Source organism: Oryctolagus cuniculus, chromosome 7 (assembly GCF_964237555.1).
Source record: "Oryctolagus cuniculus chromosome 7, mOryCun1.1, whole genome shotgun sequence".
NCBI classification, from domain to species: domain Eukaryota; kingdom Metazoa; phylum Chordata; class Mammalia; order Lagomorpha; family Leporidae; genus Oryctolagus; species Oryctolagus cuniculus.
In genome coordinates this window covers 41,349,415-41,358,230 of record NC_091438.1, presented here as the reverse complement: position 1 = coordinate 41,358,230, position 8,816 = coordinate 41,349,415, and positions in this window count along the sequence as shown.

Sequence of the window (8,816 nt, the reverse complement as noted above, 5' to 3'; positions counted from 1 at the left end):
AAGATTGCTGGACACTAGATGGATAGGGCCTTAGAGTCATCATGACTTGAACTATTAACAGAAAAATGTCTATGCAGAATGCTGTAGCTTGGACAAATTAAGTACCCATGGTTAGGGACAAGATTGTTGGGGCCTAGCCTCTTCCTTTTGAAGTAGTGGCTTATTTTGGCCCCGGCCCTCAGTGTTGATGCATTCTGTAAGGCTCAGACCGAGTTGCACCTCTTCCTCCTGTGACCTCTGTGACACATATCCCAGCCCCTGCATGTTCATCCATGATGGTGGGTTTGATCTTAGAGAGGAGCCCACTCACCCCCGATAGCCTGATTCTTAGAGTCAGAGTCACCAGAATGAGTGAGGTGTTGACATTTCTACAACCCTCAGGAAAAGGATCAAAGGGACGATGGGGCCTCATCTTACCAGTATCTGAGATAGAGGATAAGGTGTCTAACAGAGAAAAAAGGGAGGATACTTACCGAATTGTCCATTGACTAGAGCTGCAAGAGAGTCAAGAACCAGTCATCAGCATAGGTGAGGAGTCCCAAACCATGTTCTCCAAGAACCCATCCCAGAGAAGCCAGCTCAGGCTCTGCCCCAAAGCTCAGGCAGTGACTCAGGTATCCTGATTTGAGTTTGAGCTGTGTGATTCTGGGAAAATATAAACTTCCGAGATTCAGTTTCCTCATTTGATAAATGAAGATTGTCAAAGCAACCTTAGAACAAGATTGTGCTAAGTTACATTAGTAAGTCCTCAGTGCTTGCTGTCATTATCATTTTAAACATGGGACTGTGGTTGAGTCCTGACTCTGCTTCATCTTAGGAATCTTCTTGACTTTTGCACGAAGCACCACCAAGTCATACCTATGCATTAAGACCCAGATGGGGGACCGGCATTGTGACATAGCTGGTAGATCCACCACCTGCTGTGCTGGCGTCCCATATGGGCAATGGTTCATATCTTGGCTGCTTCACCTCCTTTTTTTTTAAGATTTATTTATTTACTTGAAAGTCAGAGTGACATAGAGAGAGGAGAGGCAGAGAGAGAGAGAGAGGCAGAGAGAGAGAGAGAGAGAGAGAGAGAGAGAGAGGTCTTCCATCCTTTGGTTCTCTCCCTAATTGGCCACAGTGGCCAGAGCTGCGTCTATCCAAAGCCAGGAGCCAGGAGCTTCTTCCAGGTCTCCCACGGGGGATGACTTGGTCCATCTTCTACTGCTTTCACAGGCCACAGCAGAGAGCTGGATAGGAAGTGGAGCAGCCGGGACTTGAACCAACGCCCATATAGGATGCTGGCACAGCAAGTGGAGGCTTTACTCACTATGCCACAGTGCCAGCCCCTGCTCCACCTCTGATCAACTCCCTGTTATGGCCCTGGAAAAATAGTGGAAGATGGCCCAAGTATTTAGGCCCCTGCCACCCACGTTGGAGACTTGGATGACACTCCTGGCTCCTGGCTTCAGCCTGGCCCTGTCCTGGTCATTGTGGCCATCTGGGGCATGAACCAGCAGATAGAAGATCTCTCCCTCTCTCTCTTTGTGTGTGTGTATGTGTGTGTGTGTGTCCATCATTCTCTGTAACTCTGACTTTCAAATAAATAAATCAATCCTAAAAAATAAAAAGACCCAGATGCAGTCACACCTTCTCTGTGAAGCCTTCTGAGATGCCTCTATGCTGAAGCAACCTCCCTCTTTTCTTGACTCAGGACACTATCATAGCTTATTTGGAATCATGAGTGGAAGTACAGTGTGGGGTAGGGGTTAAACACCTAGCTTCAAAAGTCAGGTTGAGAGTTTGAACCCTGATTCTGCCACTGTACTAGCTGCATGAATCTCAGACATGATATTAAAGTCTCTGTGCTTTAGTTTCCTGTTTTATAAATGGAAGTGATAACAGTCCTAGTTCATTAATTGTCCAATAATTTCTTAAGTTAATACATGGACTATTCTTTTTTTTAAAAAAATATTTTTCCTTGAAAGGTAAAGTTCAGAGAGAAGTGGAGAGACACGTAGAAAAAGAGATCTTTCATCCTTTGGTGCACTCCCCAAATGGTTACCACGGCTGCGGCTGGGCCAGGTTAAAGCCAGGAGCCAGGAACCCTGGGTCTTCAATGTGGGTGCAGGAGTTTAAGCACTTGGGCCATTTTCTGCTGTTTTCCCAGGCACATTAGCAGGGAGCTGGATTGGAAATGGAGCAGCTGGGACTCAAACCAGTGCCCACAGGGGATGCTGGCATTGGAAGCAGCAGATTAACCTGCTAAGCCATAATACCATCCCCAAAAGGGATATTCCCAGAAGAGTGTCTGGGGCATACTTGTTATTAGAAACCAGCAAGGATAAGTTGTCATCATCACACACAATCCTATGACCCATTGTGTAATACTTTTTTTTACACTGCCAAATCAAATATTCTTGCACTCATACTTGGATCTCCTAATCAAAGTGATGGCTCTTGTGGGCAGCAGCTCTCTCCTAGATGTCCCTGTTGTATAATGCCACGTATATTCATCCATTCACTATTAACTGAGTTCCCTTAAGGTGCCAATCACACTAATAACTCTTCCTTTAGTTAAGGTCTTAGATACAGCTGGGACAAGACAAACACACTTAATACATATTTAGTGTACAAAAGATTGACTGTTATTTGAATTCCCTAGCCTGAATTTCTAGGAATTCAGTGCTCATGTGGACAAATATTGACAAGGTGTACCGAAGTGGAGAGTGGGGGATGTGGGGAACCAAAGAAAAAAATCATTTCATTTCTTCTCACGTTCTTTTCAATCACCACAGCAGGTTAGATCTTAGGAGAAGGAGAAGGAAATAACTACTCTAGCTCACAGTTAGGATACGGTCCTTTCCACATGGAATTTAACTCATCTTTCACCCTGGATCTCTAGGAGCTGTGATTTAAGCAGGTAACTGAATACAGCAGTAATTTTGTTTTGCTTTGTTTTCACATGAATGAAAAGTTCGCTTTAGAGTAGGAGGGGTTTTTCCTAGGCAATTAAAAACAACAGTGGATGTGGACCACACCTTTGGGAACTAATGATTATTTCCCTTCATATCAATAAACCCATATCATCCCTCCCTTGCTTATTTTCTGCTGTTCTGAAATAGAAATAAAAGTCTACGACTGCAGCATTTCAGAAGAGAAGCTTTTGCTATGTTGGGAGCCCCGCTTTGTAGCAAGCAGAAGTTCCTCCTTGTCACTTACCGGGGACCAGCAAGGAAGCCCACAGCAGCATGGACGTCTTCTCCAGGGACTGGAGGAGGAGAAGCTCTTAGGAGGCAGGCCAGTTCCACCCAGATCACGAGAGCAGTGCCCAGACAATGAACCCGCGCTGGCACTGGGAAGTGAGTAAGGTGCTCATCAGAGAACAGTGGGTCACGTCAATAAAGTGAAAAGGGGAAGTAGAAGAATCTTCCTTCAAACACCAAGCACCATGTGACCCAGGGTGAGAGAATCTGGAGTACAAAAATCAACATTTGATAGAATTATGTAAGTAATGAGCTGACATCCTGGCATGAAGAGCTTCTCAAGGCTTTAACTGTCACGTGTTCCAAATAGTTCAGCCTCTGTCTTTCTGAGAAATCACAGTTTCATCCTCTCTGCCACCAGATACCAGGCAAGACTGTGGTTCCGTTGCGAGTCACATAATCCAAGAATGTACCTGAGACGCTCCAGGGATGGAGATGTTCTCATTCAATGCAGGAACACCCTCCTCCAACCTCTGCTGTCTATGTCAGATCACCTTCCGCTGGCCATCCACACACCTGATGAAACCCTTCAGCCGTCAGACAACTCCCACCTTGTCTCACATATATGAAAATGTCCTGACTCATCTGTCTCAGGGGAAGCCACAGCTGTGATCTGACCTGGAATCAAACTGACGAGAAAATTACAGCCCTGTCAAAATCTTCTTAGACCATCAAGCATCATTGTTAGATTTAAAAAAAAAAAACTTATTTGTTTGAATGATGGAATTACAAAGAAATAGGGACACACACACACGAGAGAGAGAGAGAGAGAGAAAGAGAGAGAGAGAGTGTGTGTGAGACACAGAGATCCTCCATCCTCTGGGTCACTCCCAAGACAGCTGCAAGGGCCAGGGTTGTGCCAGCTTGAAGCCAGGAGTCAAGAGGTTCATCAGGGTCTCCCACATAGTTGTCAGGGGTCCAAACACTTGGGCTGTCTTCCGCTGCTTTTCCAAGGCCATCAGCAGGAAGCTAGATCAGAAATGGGACATGAATCGGCACCCACATGGGATGCTGGTATCACAGGCAGAAGCCTTACCTGCTGTGCCACAACAGTGGCCCCAAACATGAAGTTTTTGTTTAAGGTCCCAGAATCAAAATCTTCCACAGCAATGTCTTGGGAAATACATGGTGATATGTGTGCATAAATGACTCTTAACCTTCTTGTAAGGGGAGGATAACAGACAGAGGGCAAACTGGGATGTCTGTATTTTTCTGATATAACACAATTTTTTATAACATCATAATAGTTTATTTTTCTGGCTGAGGTTTGTATTGAACATCAACTATATTCCAGGCAATGCCCATGATCTTTTATTATAAAAAGAGGGCTCCCAGCAGACATAGGCACCGGGCACCACAGGGACATACAGAATATCAGATGGCACTCAGGTTCTCCTTGCTCTGTGACTTTCCAGTCATCTTTCAGCTCCCTTGTCTTTGCCTAATAAGAGTTGTATGACTTTAGCTCCTGTAGATGTCAATTTCACACTGATAAAAAAGAGATTAAAAATAATCCCCACTTCAAGGGTATGTTGCTGTTGCTCCATGGAAAAATCAATTATGGTTGTAAAACTCTTGGTCCAGTGTCTGGGACAATGTAAACACTCAAGAAGTAATAACTATGATGAACTAGATATTCTGTCACATTTGAAATCCTAACTACAATCAACTGAAAAGAACTTTATAATTGGTATAATATTCTATCAATGTTTCTGTAGCCCTTATCACCCCAGAAAAATATTTTACATAAGTTTAGAGTTCAAATATTTATTAATTAAATAAGGATTTTGAGGAAGTTGTAATTGCATTGCTTATTTTCTTGTTTCTAGCCTCAATTTTGTTGAATGAGTGAATTTCAATCTTTAATATAAAATTTGACATTTATGACATTATAGAAGATGTCCCAACATAACAATCATGTTTGTTTACAAATGCCAGGTAAAAGTTTAGTTTAAGTAAGTTGAGTGCACTGGTTTTGTTGTTGCATTTGAGTCACAGTTATTGATGCCAAAAGTGTAGTTTCACTTTTAAACATTGGCTATGGATAGCATGATTTATTAAGCAATTTATTGACTAATCAGGGATAATTTTTATTTTTTTATATTAACGAAAGGTAAACACACTTGCTTTTTTTTTCTTAAAATGTATTTTTCATTTTAATCGAAAGAGAGCAAGAGACAGACAGATAGACAGACAGACAGATCGCTTTCAACAGCAGGTCACTCTCCAAATGCCTGTAGCATCCAAGTCTGGGGAAGCCAGGAGCCTGAAACTCCATCTGTGTCTCCCACACGAATGGTGTGGATCCAAACACTTGAGTTGTCATCTGCTGCCTCCTAGGCTGTGCATTAGTAGGAAGCCAAGTAGTCAGGACTCTGACCAGGCACTTTGCTATGGGATGTGGGCATCCCAGTGGTGGCTTAACTGGTATGCCAAACAAATGTGCTTGTTTTTAGTGACAATGTAAGAAACTGAAAGCTCTATACTTTTCATATATTTGGGGTATGCATTTGGCACAGTGGTTAAGACAACATTTGAGACACTCATATTCCACATTAGAGTGCTGGCTCTGTTTGCTATCCAGCTCTTGCTAATGTGCACCTTGGGAGCCAGCAGCTGATGGCTAGAGTACTTGCATTGCTGCTACTGACATGGGAGACCTGGACTGAATTCCACCCTTCTGGCTTTGGCCAGGTAGCATCATTTGATGAGTGAATCAGTGGAAGGATGCTTTCTCTCTGTCTCTTTGCCTTTCAAATAAAAATGATTTTTTGAAAAAGAAAACATCTAAAACTGTACCTTTTAAAAATTAAATTTTAATGTCATTGTTTGCAACAAAATGGATGCAAGTGGAAACCACTACACTTAGTGAAATAAGCTGATCCAAAAAGACAAACAGTTTTTTTTTTTTCCGTTTTACACTATTTGTTGAACTCTTCACTTAGTGTAGGGTTAATCTTATGTATATAAAATTAATGCAAAATAGATTTTTGTAAAAAATAGGAATGAGAATAGGAGAGGGAGGAGAAAGAATGGTGAGAGTGTGGGCAGGAGGGAGGGTAAGGGGGGAAGGATTACTATATTCCTCAATTTGTATATATGAAGTGCATGGAGTTTGTATACCTTAAATAAAAGGCTTATAGGTAAAAAAGAAAAGAATTTGAAGGAAGATTAAAAACTATCCCTTTATATATAACATGATAATAAAAAAAATATAATAAATATATAATATTTATAATAAAATATTTATAATAAAAAATATAAATAAAAAATATAAATATAAATAAAAAAATAAAAAATGATAATAAAAAAAATTAAAATTTAATTTTGAACAATTCTAGATTTACAGAAAATAGCAAAGAAAGTACCAGTTTCAGTTTCTTTTTCTGGTATAATCTCAAATGCTGATAGAAAATTTATCAAAACTCTAAGTCAAACTGATATGTTGCTATTAGCTTAGTTCCAGATGTTTTTCAGCTTTCATCAGTTTTCCCATTAAAGTCGTTTATAGCTTCCAATATCCCACCCGAGATTCTACAGTGCTTTTAGTTATCTCTCCTTCAGCTTCCTGGCCTGTGACAGTTTATCAGCCCTTGTTTTTTTATGAACTTGACAGTTTTAAGGAAAGTGGGCCCGGGGTTTTGTAATGTCTTTCACTTGTACTTTGTCTGATATTTTAGTCATGATTAGAGTGCGGTTGTGAGTTTTCAGAAATGAAGTGACATGTCCTCAAAACATCTTATCAAGGTGTAAGTGATATCAATATGACCCATAGCTGGTGGTATTAATCTTGATAGCTTGGTTAATTTAGTGCTGTCCAGGTTCTTCAATATTGAGTTACTACTTGTCTCCTTTCCATAGTCTTTTATTTGGAAGCAAGTCACTAACTTCAACCCCTGCACGGGGGATGTGATGGGGAGGGGGCTGCCAGGAGGTTTGTCTCTTCTCTCCTATCTATTCACCTATCTATTACTTAATTAAATAGATCATTTATTTATGCTACCATGTACTCTTGTATGTTGTTGAATCTGAGTGATAACACAATGCTATTTTATTGTGTTGCTCAAATTATCCCAACTATGGACATTGAGCTGTCTTTCAGGTTAGTCCCAATGTTTGTGTCCCACCACTGGGACACAATGCTTATGGGAGCACTCCTTACCTCATGGCACAACAAGGTGCTCCAGGCTCATTTGCCTGTCCCAGTTCTAGAATCAGCCAGTTCTCCAAGGATCCCCAGTTTCTTTCAGAGGAGAATGGTAGTTAGAAATCAAGACCTAGGCATGTTCCTTACTCCTGGGAGACAAGTGCACATTGTCAAGTGAAAGGGAATGTGTGATCTTGACAAGGCTTTATGAGTGGAAAAATACTGGACAGGTAATGTGTTGTTCTTGTTATTAATAGTGCTGCCTTGACTCCAAAACCAATGGCTATGTATGCAAGTATATATACTGGTTTCTATAGCCATTTGTTAGTGCTGGAGAAACAATCCCCTAGAATAATCATTGTTGAATTTCAAGGAAAAGGCAGTGAATACACTCAATAAGATTTTCTTGGAAACTAGTGCCACCTGGAAGTCTTGTTTTATTTTCGCTGCCCACAGATAAAGAATATTTCTAGTGTCCAGTGGTAAAAGACTTCCTTCTTTGCTTTTAGAGACTTTTCTTAGATTGTTTCTTGTTCTAAGTTGAAACTCCTCCACCTTCATGAAAACACAAATTGGTTTACTTAAAAGCTGAACCAAAATGAAACCAGGATTGTAGTGAGTGAGTAATCTCTGTTCCAGATCCACAGACTTACACTGACGTGGCAGTGGGGGCAGAATAAACATTAGATCTGAAGTCTGAGGTCTGGCGGTGGTTTTGCTGCAACACTTACAAGTTATGTAAGTTACTTTGCTACTTGGAGACTTTTTATCATACTAAAACTTTCATTTCCTCCATGTTTCTATTTTGATAAGCATTAAACCTTCAGAAAACTGGCAAGAATAACACAGTGAATATCTAAACAATCTTCACTGAGATTCACCAATTATTAATGTTTTGCCAAACATGGTTAGCTTTTTCTGAGGAATGGCCAAGGTATGACTGTGGGATGCATAAGAAAAATGCAGGCTGGCTTGTCTCACTATCGTGCTGTGTGATAGAGAAGGAGGAAGTTTCTGGCTTGGGGCTGGAGACTGTAAACTTGCTTTTCTTACTGAGCCATGTTCCGGTGTGAAATTCCAAGGATTCAGGATTTTATATTTGAATTAGGACTTCCAGGTCATTGTGAACGCATGGGTGTGTCAAGGTAGGAGACAAAGTATACTTTATGAGTTAATTCGGTTGATGTATAGCCTCAAGTGTATGATACTACTTAAAAAAGTTTTTAGAAAAATGGGATTGAAGAACAACTATTTTGATGCAAAAAATGAAATGAATGCATAGTTTTTATAATAAATATTTTCCATGAACTTTTTGAAGCTCTCTCGTATACAAGGAAGGCCCCCATTGTTACTCTTGTTCTGGCCCGTTCAAAAGTTAGGGGTCACTACCACTTAACTGGAAGAGGAAAGGAACTGCAGTT